At 37.8% G+C, this 17,081-nt stretch overlaps 1 protein-coding gene across 1 annotated transcript in view; it reads left to right on the forward strand.

The window, feature by feature from the left end:
- ADGRV1 (adhesion G protein-coupled receptor V1) overlaps positions 1 to 17,081 on the forward strand; it is a 1,190,013-nt gene that overhangs the window by 957,012 nt on the left and 215,920 nt on the right.

Genomic DNA, 17,081 nt, shown 5'->3' on the forward strand with positions numbered 1-17,081 from the left:
GCATCAAGCTCCATTCGGAGCTTGATAATTCTGCCTCCTTGATTTCTCTCTGCAGCCTCAGAGCAGGCGACAAGTTACGGAGAAGCGGGCATCTATTCAGAGCTTGATAATTACCTTTTTAATAATAGAGTGAGAAGTTGTATTATCTAGAATATTTAAATTACAGTAAAACATTTTATTTGTTATGACCATCAGAGCACAATTTATTCCGAATATATGAAAGTTTATGTTTAATAGATAATAGTTCATAAGTTGTAATTAGACACAATTATTATAATATTTATTTGATCTAACCCATTTCATTTGTACTAGAAGAATAAATACAGTTTTACTTGCCCCTTCTGCCATGAATGTTATGTTGCAGGAATATTTTTCTCTAAAGGTCAACTTTATTAATAGAATAGTAATCCAAAGGTAATTGAAAAGAACAGTTAAGCATGGGGCCAATTAGTTTTTGTTTATTTGCAGACGGTCTAAAGATAGAAGTCTGATGAAGATTATGCATTGGAACTATTTAAAACCCTATTTTAAACATGTTCTAAATTATTTATCATTTTTATCATTTAAGATACTACACGGACAGGAGATTTTTTTTTTATTGTTTTCTGTGTATTATTTGAGGGACTATTTCTTAATCTGGAAGAGTGTAAACTATTAAATATTCTGTTTAGAGAAGGAACACCAAGTGTTGTAGCACCCCTATCAACTCTAAACTATATTGTTTCTTTTGTTCAACCGTGTAGAAAATATTAATACTAGTGTGTGTATGGTCTGTAACCACTGGAGTGGGCAACAACATTCCTCAGACCTGTGAGGGGATTTTTACAGCCTCACATATACACTTCTCTTTCATTAACTCTATTTAAATCTTCCTATCTGTTATAAGGTAGGCTGATCTGCAGTTTTGTAATGTTCTTTAGCTCTGACGAAGAAAGGTGGTTTGACACATAGCTTAGTAATGCTAGGGTCCAAATGTCACCTGTCCTTTGTTTGGGAGCGTTGCACATGATCCCATTTACAGGCTCCCTGAGGTTTACCTATGAAGTTAATGGATTATGGTAGCCTCTCAGTCTGTTCTGCCAACAAGTTACCTATACACCATAACCCTATAGGAACAGGCAGGATAGTGCCAAAGGTGACCCTACAGATGACTTGTTATCTATTCTACTTATGTAGATTGTCCAGTCATGCTCCAAAACATACATTGGGAATCAGGTTGTTTGTTCATTTTATTAATGTCAATTGTATGGTAATGTGCCAAAATATATGTCTTGATTTCTCCATGTTGTATCTTTTCAAGCCGTTGGCTAATTATTTCCACAATATTATGTTACTGTCCCTTTAAATGTTTGGGACATATAATTTAGATACAAATTTAAATGGTTTTGTTGCACAGAAAAATATTAGTGTAATGTTTTATAGTAGGTTACTTTATAGCATAAATATGATATTGAACTTGGTTCAGTTATCTGTAACAAGAATTTAAAGCAAAGCAGCCAAGAAACCAGATCTCTGCTGAAGTATTTTTCAAACACACTACTGTGGTAAATATAAAGTACAAAATGCTGTGAAGCACCATTAATTACAACAAAATTATGTCTTCATGTTTATGATTACACAAACCAGATAAATATTGCCTTTTAACTTGATATTATAACATTATTTAAAGCTCTGGAAATAATTTGGAATGGCTTCAAACGCCCAATTTCTTAATTGGATATAATTTTGGCTTTTTTGGTACATGATTTTTAATTTTGCACAAATTACCTTTAAGGTGGCCCATGGCTTTATTTTATAGCTAGACCTTCAGCTGATGTTCCACAATAAGGTGGTTTCTATAATTACTTTTTAATTTTGCCAAAGGAAGTCCCTTTAGGAGTTTCCTTTAATCCTAGAAATGAGTCAATTGCTCTTTCACACTGTTTTTAGAGCTATTGTTTATTATTTGATAGTTATTAAGAAAACCAGGACGTTTGGTTTCCTTTTTGTCCTCCTTACTGGTGACAAAAAAGGATAAGAAAGGTCCTGAAATTGGTCACAAAGGTGCAATCCCATTGGTACAACATTTTTGAAGCTACCCTATTACAATGGAGTGGTTTCACGGTTTACAGTGAGGAATGTGTTAAAATCCCATTATAGAAGATGAGATAAATTGTGACCCTTCTTGATCTAAGATGTATATCTCTCCAGACTGTAAATTTCATTTGGATTCCTAGGGTTAGATTTATGAAAGTGAGAGTGGACATGTAGATCGCCGCAATTCAACCCGATCGAGTACGATCGGGTTGATTGACACTTCCCTGATGGCGGGGATGGCGTTGCACCAGCAGCTCTTGTGAGCTGCTGGTGCCATGTTAAATGCGGAGAGCGTATTGCTCTCCGCATTTTGCGAGGTCTTGCGGACCTGATCCACACTGTCGGATCAGGTCCGCAAGACCTTTGATAAATAGGGGCATATGAGATCACAGCAAAGGCAAATCATTACCTCAGCACTGCTGATGGTGAAGGGCTATTTTTTTTTATTTCAACCTTCAGCTGGACAGCAGCTGAAGTATAACTGATTACACAGCACTTACTCTGGTGAGCTGAAGAAATTTTGAGGACAGCTGCTGAAGTATAACTGATTACACATTACTAACTCTGGTGATCTGAAGAAATTTTGAGGTAAAATATCTTCCTTTTCCTTCCTAAGATAGGGAGAGTCCATGGCTTCATTCCTTACTGTTGGGAAATACAACACCTGGCCACCAGGAGGAGACACCCCAGCCAAATGCTTAAATATCCCTCCCACTTCTTCATTACCCTAGTCATTCTTTGCCTTTCGTCACGTTAAGAGGTGGCAGAGAAGTGTCAGAATATTCAGACAGTCCTGAAAAAGGGTATCTTCCCTTCGAGATAGGACTGGAGTTTTAAGTAGTCATGTCAACCTCTCAGTAAGAGTATTGATGAAAGTTAGAGTCTGGTTATGAAGGAAAGTTTTTCTTCGAAACCATCCAGACTACTGCTAACAGCTCCTAAGCAATCAGTGTTGATGAGTTTCACTGCCTGCTTTAACTCACGTCCATGTCAGGAGCACTGCTATAAGATTGTCACACTTGTTCTGTTCCACAGTATGGATCCTAGAGGTAAGATTGTTTCAATTTTTTACCCATAAAACACTATAACAGGGTCACAGTATGGCTCCTTTATACCTTGATAGGGTCCAGGGTTAATATCCTCTGAAGGGGGTTTATTGAACAGTTGGGGTTAATTAATCAGTGTATTCATTATTTACATGCTGCTTTGTGTGATTTTTTCCTCGGCTGATAGACTGTGTGTTTTTGGCTGGAACAAATAGGTTTCACTTTTAAGTTTCACTTTCGTTTTTGAAAGTGTTGCATAGCTCTTATTACTTGCTGTGCTTGTAATAACAGGGGAAGTACTGTCTTGTACTCCATGTGACCGGTGCGTCTATGTTCATTTCCTCCATTCTGGCTGAGACTTGAACCTGAGGAGAGCGTTTCCTCTCTTAACTGTCTGGTTCTAGGAGGTGGTGAGTGCCCCAGCCATTGGGAGTATAAAGGTGCAGTTTTCTATAATAAAAAACGTTTTTATTTGTGTCCTTCTATGGTTATAACCTGAGCTATGGAGGACTCTGAAATGTTAGAAGCTACTCCTTCTGTACTAAATCATACCTGTTTATATTGTGAGGAGGCTGTGGTTTTCCCGTCCACTCAATTATGTTCCACATGCCTTAACACCGTTGTAAAGTCTAAGAAGGGAGATAAGCCTGCTAAGGCTCTTAGTCCCTCTAAGCTGTCTACGTCTTAGGACTCGGCGTCCCATGAGATTACTACCCTTGCTACATTATCCACTGCACATGCAGTTCCCCATAGCACATCTAATCCTCCATTCGGAGGGGGCCTTCTTCCTACGGACTTTGCTGCGCAGTTACAAACGGCGGTGTCTGTGGCCCTCAGTGCATTACCTCACTCTAACAAACGCAAGAGAAAAGTTAAACATAGCTCTCCTGACCTGGAGTCATCTAAATATTTATCGGATTTAGCTATTATGTCCCAGTTATCTTTAGCTTCAGAGGGTGAACTTTCTTAATCAGAGTCCTTAGAGTCTAAACCTCCTGCTACGGAGGAACCGTCCTTTAGATTTAAAATTGAGCACTTGCGTTTTTTATTAAAGGAGGTTCTGTCTACGTTAGAGGTTCCAGAGGCCGCGATGAAGAACCTATGATACCTAAATTAAACAGAGTTTATGAAGACAGGAAAGTTCCTTTGACTTTTCCTGTGCTGGTTAAGATGGTGAACATTATTAAGAATGAATGGGAAAGAATTGGTTCTTCCTTTTCCCCCTTGTCTACTTTTAAAAAGTTGTTCCCGGTCCCGGACTCTCAACTGGATTTGTGATGGCTCCATTCCTAAGGTGGATGGTGCTATCTCTACGCTTGCTAAACATACTACTATACCTCTTGAGGAAAGTTCTTTATTCAGAGAGCCGATGGATAAGAAAATGGAAACCTTTCTGAGAAAGATGTTTCAACGTACGGGCTACCTACTGGTGTGACTCTTTGTCGGAACTCATTGAGGTGGAGTCTCCCCTCAAGGATATTCAAGACAGAATTAAAGCTCTGAGAATTGCTAATTCTTTTATCTGTGGTGCGAACATGCAAATTATTCATCTAAATGCAAAAGCCTCTGGCTTTGCGGTCCTAGCCCGCCGGGTGCTCTGGTTGAAGTCTTGGTCTGTGGATATGACTTCTAAGTCCAGAATCCTTTCTCATATCTTCAAGGGAAAGATTTTTTTTGGTCCAGGCCTGGACTCCATTATTTCTACGGTTACTGGAGGCAAGGGTGCCTTCCTACCGCAAGATAAGAAGAACAAATCAAAGGGACGACACTGTTCTAATTTTCATTCCTTACGTTCTGACAAATCCCAACGACAACAATCCTCCTGCATGCCCGAGCAACCCAAGAGTAATTGTAAGCCGGCTCAGTCCTAGAATAAATCAAAGCAGAATAAGAAGCCAGCAGAAAATAAATTGGCATGAATGGGAAGCCCCCGATCCGGGATCATTTTTCAGATGCATAGTTCAAGGATGCACAGGATCCATGGGTCCTGGAGGTGGTATCTCAGGGATACAAGATAGGCTTAAAATCTCATCAGCCAAGGGGCAGATTCCTTCTCTCAAATCTGTCTACCAGACCAGAAAAAAGGGATGCCTTTCTAGGGTGCGTTCAGAATCTATCCTACTTAGGAGTTATTGTCCTGGTACCTATTGAAGAAAAAGGTTTGGGGTTTTATTCAAACCTTTTCATGATCCCTAAGAAGGAGGGAACTTTCCGCCCAATTCTGAACCTAAAGTGCTTAAACAAATTTCTCAGTGTCCCTTCCTTCAAGATGGAGACAATAAGGTCCATCCTTCCTTTAATACAGGAAGTGACCAAGTGCATAAGTGCACAAAAGGCGTCTGCGTGGAGCTCCTGTTCACACACCTGGACTTACCTTTGCTTTTTACACTGACCGTATAATCAATGTTGTGATTTTATCTTCATCTTCAATTAAAGTTTGGAATTTAAGAAACCGGAGTTTGTCTGTGCTCCTCTTCTACCATTTGGAGCTGTGTATGTTGTTTAGCATGCATTACAGGCACACTAGCTAGGGCACACTAGCTAGAGACTGCGACGTCATACTCTGCACCTATAGGGATTAAGCTCCCACCCACTCTCCACTGTGCTGCCACAAACGCACGGACTGTACCGGAGGAGAAGGTAAGATGGAAGATGCGCTCCTAAATGGCTTGAAATTTTGTATGTCTTTAATACAGGAAGGCCAGTTTATGACCACTATAGATCTGAAGGACGCTTACCTTCATGTTCCAATCCACAGGGAACACTTTCAGTTCCTGAGGTTTGCATTCCTGGACCAGCACTTCCAGTTCATTGCCCTTCCATTTGGACTAGCTACTGCTCCAAGAATCTTTACGAAGGTTCTGGGGACTCTTCTAGCCGTTTCCAGAACTCAGGGTATTGCAGTAACCCTATACTTGGACGATATTCTGGTGCAAGCACCATCCTTTCGTCTTGCGGAAGAATTCTCAGAATCCCTTCTCAGTCTTCTTCGATCACATGGATGGAAGATAAACTTGGAAAAGAGTTCTTTTATCCCAAGTACCAGGGTGGAATTCCCGGTTACTATAATAGACTCCATATCCATAAGGATATTTCTAACAGACCAGAGACTTTGCAAGCTAATTTAAGCATGTCTTGCCCTCTGGACCTCCTTGAGTCCTTTTGCCAGGTTCCATCTCAGACCTTTACAACTGTGCATGCTGAGGCAGTGGAACGGCGATCATTCAGATCTGTCTCAACAAATTGTATTAGACAGCCGGTCGAGAGAATTGCTCTCTTGGTGGCTCTGTCCAGATCATCTGTCCCAAGGGACATGCTTCTTAAGACCATCCTGGGAGATTGTGACTACGGACGCAAGCCTATCCGGATGGGGAGCTGTTTGGGGTGCCAGGAAGCCACAGGGGTTGTAGACTCAGGAGGAGTCCTCCCTCCCGATCAATATTTTGGAACTACAGGCCTTGAAGGCTTGGCTACTTCTGGGTTTGTCACAATTTATCAGATTCCAATCAGATAATATAACCTCGGTGGCTAACATCAACCATCAGGGGGGGGGAGAAGTTCCTTGGTGATGAAGGAAGTATATCAGATTCGCTGACAGCTATCCACATTCCAGGTGTGGATAACTGGGAGGCGGATTTTCTCAGCAGGCAAACCTTCCATCCAGGGGAATGGTCTCTCCAGCTCGAGGTGTTTTCAGAGATATGCAGCAAGTGGGGGACACCGGAGATATGGCCTTCTGTCTCAATACCAAGCTACCCAAGTATGGGTCGAGGTCGAAGGATCCCCAAGCGGATATAATAGATGCACTAGCAGTGCCCTGGAGGTTCAAACTCCTATATCTTTTTCCTCCATTACCACTTCTTCCTTGAGTGGTGGCCCACATCAAGCAGGAGCGGGTATCAGTAATTCTAATTGCTCCATCGTTGCCGCGAAGGACGTGGTTCGCGGATCTAGCTGGGATGTCCTCATCTCTTCCGTGGAAGTAACCTTGTCGCAGAGATCTGCTGATACAAGGTCCATTTGTTCATCAAAATTTAGATTCTCTGAGGCTGACTGTGTGGAGATTGAACGCTTAGCCTTAGTCAAGAGAGGTTTCTCTGAGAGTGTCATTGATACGATTATTCAAGCTCATAAACCAGTTACTCTGCATTTCTACCACAAGGTGTGGAGCACCTACTTATTCTGGTGTGAAGAGCGTGGTTTTTCCTGGCACAGAGTTAAGGTTGCCAGGATCTTATCTTTTCTCTAGGATGGGCTGGAGAAGGATCTTTCTGCAATATCCCTGAGGGGAAAGATTTCGGCCCTGTCGGTTTTATTGCACAAGAGACTGGCTGAGCTTCCAGACGTGCAGTCCTTTGTTAAGGCTCTGATTAGAATCAGACCTGAGCTTAGATCTGGGGCTCCTCCATGGAGCCTAAATCTTGTTCTTCGGGTTTTGCAACAGGTTCTGTTTGAGCCGAATGTTCTCTTTTTATTGGCTATTGCCTCTATGTGCAGAGTTTCTGAGATCTTTGCTTTGCAATGTGAGCCCCTTATCGGATTTTTCATGCAGATAAGGCAGTTTTACATACTAAATTAGGTTTTTTCCTAAGGTTGTGTCAGATCGCAACATCAATCAGGAGATTGTGATTCCTTCCTTGTGTCCTAATCCTTCTTCATTGAAGGAACACCTACTTCACAATTTGGTTGTGGTTTGTACCTTGAAGTTCTATCTTCAGGCTACTAAGGAGTTTAGACAATCTTCCTCTATGTTTGTTGTCTATTCGGGGAAGTGTAAGGGGCAGAAGGCTATTTAGACTTCCCTATCTTTTTGGTTAAGGAGTGTCATCCGCTTAGCTTATGAGACAGCGGGACATCATCCTCCTGAGAGGATAACAGCTCATTCCACTAGAGCAGTGGCTTCCTTTTGGGCCTTTAAGAACGACACCTCTATGGATCAGATTTGTAAGGCTACCTGGTCCTCCTTACATACTTTTTCAAAATTTTACAAGTTTAATGTTTTTGCTTTGGCTGAAGCAGCTTTCGGGAGAAAGGTTTTGCAGGCTGTGGTGCCCTCAGAATAGGGTCTGCCTCTTCCTTTTTCTTCCCTCCCGTTATTCATTCAGTGTCCTCTGGAGCTTGGGTATAGTTTTCCCAACAGTAAGGAATGAAGCCGTGGACTCTACCTATCTTAGGAAGGAAAACATTATTTATGCTTACCAGATAAATTCCTTTACTTCCGGATAGGGAGAGTCCACAGACCCCGCCCATTTTTTCTTGTCTATGGGCGGTCCCCTATTATTTATTTTATTCTTCTGGCACTATTTATACCCTAAGGTTTCTCCTACTTTTCCTTCCCTCTGCAGAATTACTGGGGTAATGAGGAAGTGGGAGGGATATTTAAGTATTTGGCTGGGGTGTATTTGCCTCCTCCTGGTGTCCAGGTGTTGTATTTCCCAACAGTAAGGAATAAAACCGTGGACTCTCCCTATCCGGAAGGAAAGGAATTAATCTGGTAAGCATAAATTATGTTTTTTACATAGAGACACTAAGGTGATATTTTCTTGTCAGCTTTTTAAAGTTATACTACATCACTTTCAAGTGATTTAGCTTATGAATATTATGTCCCTTTAAGGGCCATAATTACAAGTGGAGCACTATTTAAAGCTCCCGCTCGAACGTTAACTGCACTAGAAGTAACCTTTTTGTGTGCGCCAGTTGCGCTCGTATTACAATTTGAAAGTAAAAAGTTATCGCTTGTGGACTTACCCGACGAGTGTAAAAAGCCAAACTTACAATATTGCACATGCGATAACCTCTTCCCCCATAGAAGTCAATGGAGCAAAAAAAGCTTATATATTTATATAGATATATAGGTATAGCTATATATTTTACAAAAAAAGAATCATATATATATATATATATATAAATATAGTCTATATCCAATAAGGGACTGCACTCACTGGATTTGGTTTAAGAAACCTTCAAATCTTTATTATGGTTTCTTAAACCAGATCCAGTGAGTGCAGTCCCTTATTGGATATAGACTGTTTGCACCCTGGTTGATGACTACACAGCATTGGGAGTGCAGACACACACGGAGGATATATATATATATATATATATATATATATATATATATATATATACAGGTATAGCTATATATTTTACAAAAAAATAATTATATATATATATATATATATATATATATATATATATATATATATATACAGGTATATATATATATACGGAAATATTTAAAAATAAAAAGAACACTTTTTTTGTGTGAAGAACATTGGAATGTAAAATATTCATAAAGACCTTCAGGTCTAACGTAACATCAGGTTAGGGCGCAAGCTTCACTGCACTCTATTGATGTCTAAGGGGAGAAGTTAACATGGTCGCAATATCTGTAGTCCTGCAGTTAGCAAGTACCGTGTTTCGCTCACGTGCAGTTTACTTTTAACTTGTAATATGCACACTAACAAGAGATTGAAATTTGATAATAGAAGTAAATCAGAAAATTGTTTAAATTTATATGTTCTATCTGAATAATGAAAAATAATTTTTGTTTTTTTGTCCCTTTAATTTCGATTTTCATGACCCTTTGATACAGAATTATTTTCTCATTTTCATTACAAGTCAACTAACACAGCACTATTGGTAAGCAAGAACATGTATAAACATAAGGTACCTGCAGTATTAGTCCGATCATGTACATTAAATAGAAATACATTTTAAAATATTCTCTTTTGAACAAATGAAAACATAATTTCAATGTCCATGTAAATTTGGTGCCAGAAAGAACGTTAAAAAGTTCATCAGTATTAAAAGGCACTGAATGCACAGATATTAATTCTGCAATTACAATGTTTAAAACATTAATATTCCTTTAAATTGTGAATAAAACTAAATTGTTATTTAATCACTTTATTATTGAGCACTTTCACCACAGCACTGAAATGTTTAATATCTCTATTTACTATAAATATGTATCATTCCTACTTATCCTTTTAAAATGTATTCTGACTCACCACTGTCGGTTGAAATAAGTGGTGGAAATAGTTTTGTCCTGCTGAATAACTAGTGACTGTTGACAAATGCATAATAAATTTGCCCTGGTGACTCATATTTCCTGCTTCACAGCATTACAAGTTCGCTGCCACTACAAGGCCGTGTTTATAAGGTTTTGTGTAGTAAAATATAGTCTGTTTATAACCTCATCTGCATATATTCGATAAACAGATCACACAGAATAATGCAGAGTAAAAAAGAAAAGGACAAAGTAATTTGGTGCAACTAATTCATCCTGTATGTAATATGGCTCGTTCTGATCCGCCAAGAAATCTACAAAATTCACCTCACCCACTCAGCATCTCCTACATCGAATGCTTTATTGTGGCAGATGCAGCCCCGGCTAGATTAGTCTACCTAAGTACTTTTGAATGTTACAGCAATTACAGAAGTGCTGTTTAAGTGTGACCTTCAAATACACATGGTTCTGTTTCTGACAGTAACTTGCTTATTCATTTTCCACATTATTCTGGGACACAATTATCCACTTTGTTCCTTTCATCTACAAATCTTATTATTTTACCACTATAAATGCCCAGCTCTTTGCTTCAGTGATCATTTGTCCATGTCACTAGTAGTCCGGTAGTATAAATTTAGTTCTAATTTAAATTCAACATTAGTTACTTTAGTTGCTATTTCAAGTTTAGAAAATTGTTGGAGCTCAACTGGTAACAATAATCTGTGCATCCTACACAGGAGCTTGAGTGAGCTTTCAATGTGACTTCATTACTTCTGTGTACAAATTGAATAACAAAACAAAAAAAGCTTTGTACACATAAAGAACAGTGATAAAACACAATAATTCCAGGTAAGATTGCAAAAACTCTGTCAATAGTAGCTCTTTTATGAGGTATATATTGGTGTATATGAATGATTCCCAACATGTTTAAATGTGTATGGGGGGATACTAGATTTTTGTTCACATGTAAGGCCTCTCAATTAATTAGTTTTATGTTAAACAATGTCTGGCAGTGGTAGAGGAAAAAAACTCAAAATGCAAATGTTCTGTTTTAAGCTTTTTTTTTTTTTTTTAAGTTTTATAAACTACATATTCTTGTTTCATTAAAAAAAATGTTAAAGAGAGAAGAAACCCACATTTTTCTTTCATGATTTAGAAAGAGCATGTTATTTTAGATAACTTTACAATTTACTTCTATCGTCTAATTTGCCTAATTCTCTTGATATTCTTTGTTGATAGGCTCAGTAGCTGCTGATTGGTGGTGGCACATAGATGCCTCGTATGATTGGCTCACCCATGTGTATTGCTATTTCTTCAACAAAGGATATCTGAAGAATGAAGCAAATTAAATAATAGCAGTAGAATAGAATACTGTTTAAAATTGTAGTTTCTATCTGAATCATGAGAGAAAATTTTGGGGTTTCATGTCCCTTTAAAGAAATAAGAAAGTCAAAATTAAACTTGCATGGTTCAGATTGAGCATATCATTTTAAGACACTTTTTAATTCACTTCTATTTTCAGATGTGCTTTGTTCTCTACACTAGTGGTAGTTAGCTTCTGATTGGTGCCTGCACACATTTGTCTCTTGTGATTGGCTAACTAGATGCGTTCTGCTAGCTGCCAGTAGTGCAATGCTGCTCTTTCAGCAAATGATAACAAGAGAATGAAGCAAATTTGATAATAGAAGTAAATTGGAGAGTTTTTTAAAATGGTTTGTTCTGTCCAAATACTAAAAGAAAATGTGGGGGTTTCCTCTCCATTTAAGAATAAAACAAATTTTGTATATAAGAGAAAATGCAGTTCTATGTGGAAAAAGGGAAAGCGTCATAGACTGCAAGACAATTAAGTTGATTCAGAGTATTTGTATCACATGACTAATGAGCATACAAGAAAGAAAACCATTGTATGTTAAAAAAAAACTATGCAAGGGCAGTTGTTGGTTTCATGTGGAAGTTTGTGCTTCTTAGCTTACTTGGTAGACTTCTTATAATATCTGAAGACTATGCAAGATCATTTTATATATTGTAAATAGGTCCTTAGGGTATGTTGAGAGCGGTAGTTGAGTATAAGTGATGCCTAAAAAGGAAATATTTAATAAGGTGAGAATCATGAAAATTCTATGCTACAGAGCCGGAATTTTTATACTTACAATGTTTATAGTAAGAAAGAAAGAATGTATGATCATTTTTATATAATTGGCCTAGTTTTTGTAGTTTGCTGGGATAAAAAGTGAAGCAAAAGAGAGAACAAAATGTATGGGTTATGTGGCATGATATCCAAGAGCTCCTGTGCTTATGATTGGAACTACGTTCTGAAGTAATATGTGTTTTCTACAAGATGACCTTCTGTAGGATTATTCCTTGTTTGTATTTATATGCCAGAGCTGTGAAATGAAAGGGGAACTGTGAGAGAAGGAGCTGACTGGATGACTGGGAAGCATGTGACTCTCAGTGAAGAAAAAACAGGCAGCCAGTGTATATTATAGGATGAAATGATGACAAGATAAAGATTTACTTACATGCATTTACAAGCTATGTATTGACTAAACCAGCGGTCGCCAACCAGTGGTCCGTGGAGAAGATGTTGGTGGTCCTTGACACCATCAAGCAGGAATTAATCTCCTCTGATGGTGTCACCCCCGTCGCGCTGCAACTCCCTACAGTGCCTGGCTGGACATCAGTGAAAACCGACGGAGTAGGAGTTAAATTACTATCTCCTTATGCACGTTGCACAGTACTGCGCAACTTGCGTAGCTAGATTGTATTTTAACTCCTCCTGCCCAGCGCGCTGCTCAGAGGAAGATGCTTCCATTCTAAAGCCAGCAGAGGTTGGTATAGTCTTGGCTTGAAATAGTGGAATTAAAGTATATAAAAAAAAATCTTAAATAAAAAAAAATCTCTTTTATATTTAATTTATTTTCTTCCCTTTACCTGTCTCTTTGTAGTAGTTTTCCTAATACCTTCACATGGACTTTACATCACTGTTTGTCTTCCTCCCCTCCATCTTCTTTTTTTTTTATTAAATATTAATTATTTTCTATTCTTATGATTTTCCTGTGCACAAAGCCATTGAATAATTTTCCCACGCAGATGGCAACCTGAATTCCAGTAATTGCCATCCAGTAGATCAGCCATATCCCACCAGTATTATAGTAATTGCCAGTAACATCAGTCGTGGTTAGCTAACATCCATATTGAGAGCTTTCTGATATAAACTTAAAGGGACATAATACTCATATGCTAAATGACTTGAAACTGATGCAGTATAACTGTCAAAATCTGTACAGGAAAATATCACCTGAGCATCTCTATGTAAAAAAGGAAGATATTTTACCTCAAAATGTCCTCAGCTCAGCAGAGTAAGTCCTGTGTAAAAAGTCCAGCTGCAGGTAAAAAAAAATGAAGAAATAAACTGCAGTCAATCGGCATCATCAGTGCTGACGTCATGAACTCTTTTACTGTGATCTCATGAGATTTGACTTAACTCTTATGAGATTTCATAGTAAACTTCCTTAAACTGAATAGGGAAATGCACAAAGCTCACTCCCTTGGCTGTCCCGGGACAGGCATACTGATTTGCTGCTTAAAGTCCTTTGCAATGGGGTGTGAATACTTAGGACATTTTGAGGTAAAAAAACTTTCTTTTTTACATAGAGATGTTCAGGTGAGATTTTCTAGTCAGCTTTTTACAGGTATGCTGCATAACTTTCAAGTGTTTCATCATTTGGGTATCATGGCCCTTTTAATTTATGATTCCAATGTCTGTCCATGATGATAAGTAGTTTTAAATAATTCCTTACTGGGGAGGTAGCTTGGAAGTCTTGTGGTCCTTTTAAACATAATTCTTTTTTTCCCACCTTCTGCCTATCTGTTTCCAGCACAAAAGTTACCACTCACCCTTCATCTGTCATTTGGAAGTATTCTCTCAGTTCTGTCATTCAGTTAGTTAATTCCAAAAAATAATTCTTAAAAATGTGTAAATATAATATGTACAGTATATGTGTGTATATATACCGTATATATACATTATAAAGGTTTGCATCTTTTAAAAAAATAAAATCACGTTAGTGTTCCACGGGATTAAAAATTGTGAGTTTAGTGGTCCCTCAGGTCCGAAAGGTTGGCGACCCCTGGACTAAACCATTACAAATGAGCTGGCATGAAAATAAGCTGCTTATTTGCTGCTCACAAGTATAATTGGTTGTGTCTGCTGTTCCCTTTTCTATATAAATGACAATGGATACAAGTTCTAATGTTAGACTATTAATTTATAAATACTGCAGTAAATGGTGACAAATGGGAAAATAGGGATCCCAATGAACAGAGACAAAAAATAAATTAAGCTTAGGATTTAAGTTAGCTGTTCTTGTCTAATGACGCAGAGGAGAGGAACAAAGAAAAGTGATTCTAGGTATATCTGTAATTACATGTATTAATGAGTTTGCCAATAGTCAGAGATTACTGGCTGTACCACACATGTCAGCTAACCAAAGCCCAGAGTGTCACAGGTCACAATCATTTACAACTTTGCTTTGGTTACACACACAATGCAGCTCTGAATTAAAACTTAGACATTTTTTAGCGATGGAGAATTGTCAACATCTGAACAAATGAATTCCTTACACTTTATGGGCAATCCAGCAAAAAAGTGATTAAAACAGTTTATTAAATTAAATGAATAGTACTCATAATTCCCTGTTTAATTTTTAACATAAAAAATTATTAGAATCTAATTTGAATTTAAGGCGTTATCTTTATCATATGTGAGTGTAATGTAATGCGGCCTTTAGCCAATCCCACTATCAGTAACTGGCTGTCCATAGAAGAAGAAAAAAGTTTGGGTACCTGAAAGATTTGTTCAGGACAGGAACGTGCATTTTGTACATATTGAAATGCTTATTTTTAAATGAAACAAAGAAACAAATTACTACAGTTAATCCGCTACCAACGTAAAAGCTATAAAAATAAATATTTTTCCCCTCTCTTTATTTTCTTGCACTGAGATAGTAACACAGTAACAGTAACACAGTAGATAAGGTTAAAAGAAGACAGAAGTCCATCGAGTTCAACATATACAGATCCTGCTTGAATTACAAAATAATCTCCAACTGAGTTTACATTAATAAAATTAGAAAGTTAACCCATTTAACACAAGCAATCATCTCTTAATTTAATGTCTAGCCAGAAATGTATCTAACCAAGGTACTGGTATTCACTACCTCCTTAGGCAGTTTTATCCATTTTATATCTTAGATGATAGTTTATGAAGTAGTGCCAGCAGAATTTCATGATATTTAATTAATGTTATCTGCTGCCTTGTAAAGGTTGGCATGATGTGCATTATATGAAATTAATCAAGTGAGTAAATAAATATTATTTATTCTTACTTTACAGTTTATATATTGATTGAAGGCACTGAAACAATTCTAGGCTTTGTCAGCCTTTGCTTGCATATCTGAAATTTAGACATTTATTTTTAATATTGATTTCCTTATCTGCCAGAGTGCAGCCAGATCTTGAGCAATGAGGGTGTTTATTTAGTAGGTTGTGATACATTTTAATAGACCAAAAAATCCAGGTTTTTTATTCCATAAGCTTTCAAGACCTCACAGGTCTCTTCTTTAGATATAGATAATTGCTGTCTGAAAAGGAGAGGCTTTCAGTACATAAATAAAAAAGCAGTTTCCAGGTAAATGGATTAGCACAAAGGCAGCCCTTCTCAATAGTTTCCCGAGCATGTTACCTTCAGATCTAGTAGACAGGGATGAAAGTGTGAAAACAGCAGAATGGATAGCTTGAATATTTTATAGCTTCACACCTCCTCATAGTGTGTCATAAAAACCAGATACAAGGCAGAAAGTTTGGAGTTAAAAAGCTTGATATATTTTAATTCCAATGTCTTTTGGTCAAGGGTATTATTAAAATTTCCCTTTAAGATTAATATTTTAAAACCTTTACAGTCTCCAGGTTGTGAAAAGTGTTTACCCACTGGGGTACCTGTATCTGGATGATATATGCAGTGTCTGTGATAGTTCATCCTTTTGTGTAGTGGTTGTTTTGTTTCACCTATATATTTCATATCAGGGCACTTCTTGCATTTAATTAGATATATTACATTCCTGGATTTGCAGGTATATGATCCTTTTATGACTACTGGTTTTTCAAGTGCTGTCTGGAAAGTGGTTTGATTACTAATGTGTTGGCATGTGGCACATTTCAACCTGTTGCAGGGTTTAGTGGCAGAGGTGTCTGTTCACCATTCAGTTTGTTCTTGATGAGTAGTCTGTGTCGGTACGTGGGTTGCTTATATGATTAGATTGGTGGTTCAGACAGGGAAATTGAGTGTGCCATAAAAAAAATTAGATATATAGAGAAAAAAAGAGATGTATGTATTCATGGAGTACTTGTAAAGCATGGCTAATCAACCGTTAGGGTCTCAAGGCACTGCTCATTTTATCGACCTCGGAAGGATGAAAGGCTGAGTGGACCTCGCCAGGGATCGAAACTGCAACCCCAGTGCCTTAGCATGCTGAGATATCTGTCTGGCTGACCACTAGAGTCCTATTGGTGATTACATACAACAAAGCAACATCTTTGTAAGATATTTACAACCTATATAAACTAAGGATCAGAAACTGAAAGAGATATTCACTGAACTACCAATCTTATCATATAAGCAACCTGCTAGCTTACTGCCTTGTAAATCCTGGGACAAGCATCGTGATTGAAGTCCATGTACAATAGAATGTGGATACTGAGGGCATTTTGAGGTAAAATACCTTTCTTTTTTACATAGAGATGTTCTAGGGATGTTTTCTAGTCAACTGTTTACACATATGCTGCATCTCTTTCAAGTGGTTCAGCATCTAGGCATAACGTGGCTTTAATATGCTTTATTTGATAGACCACATTGAAAATTTGGAAAATGATCACCTATGCTAGCTTGT

This window comes from Bombina bombina, chromosome 2 (assembly GCF_027579735.1).
Source record: "Bombina bombina isolate aBomBom1 chromosome 2, aBomBom1.pri, whole genome shotgun sequence".
Classification (NCBI taxonomy): Eukaryota; Metazoa; Chordata; class Amphibia; order Anura; family Bombinatoridae; genus Bombina; species Bombina bombina.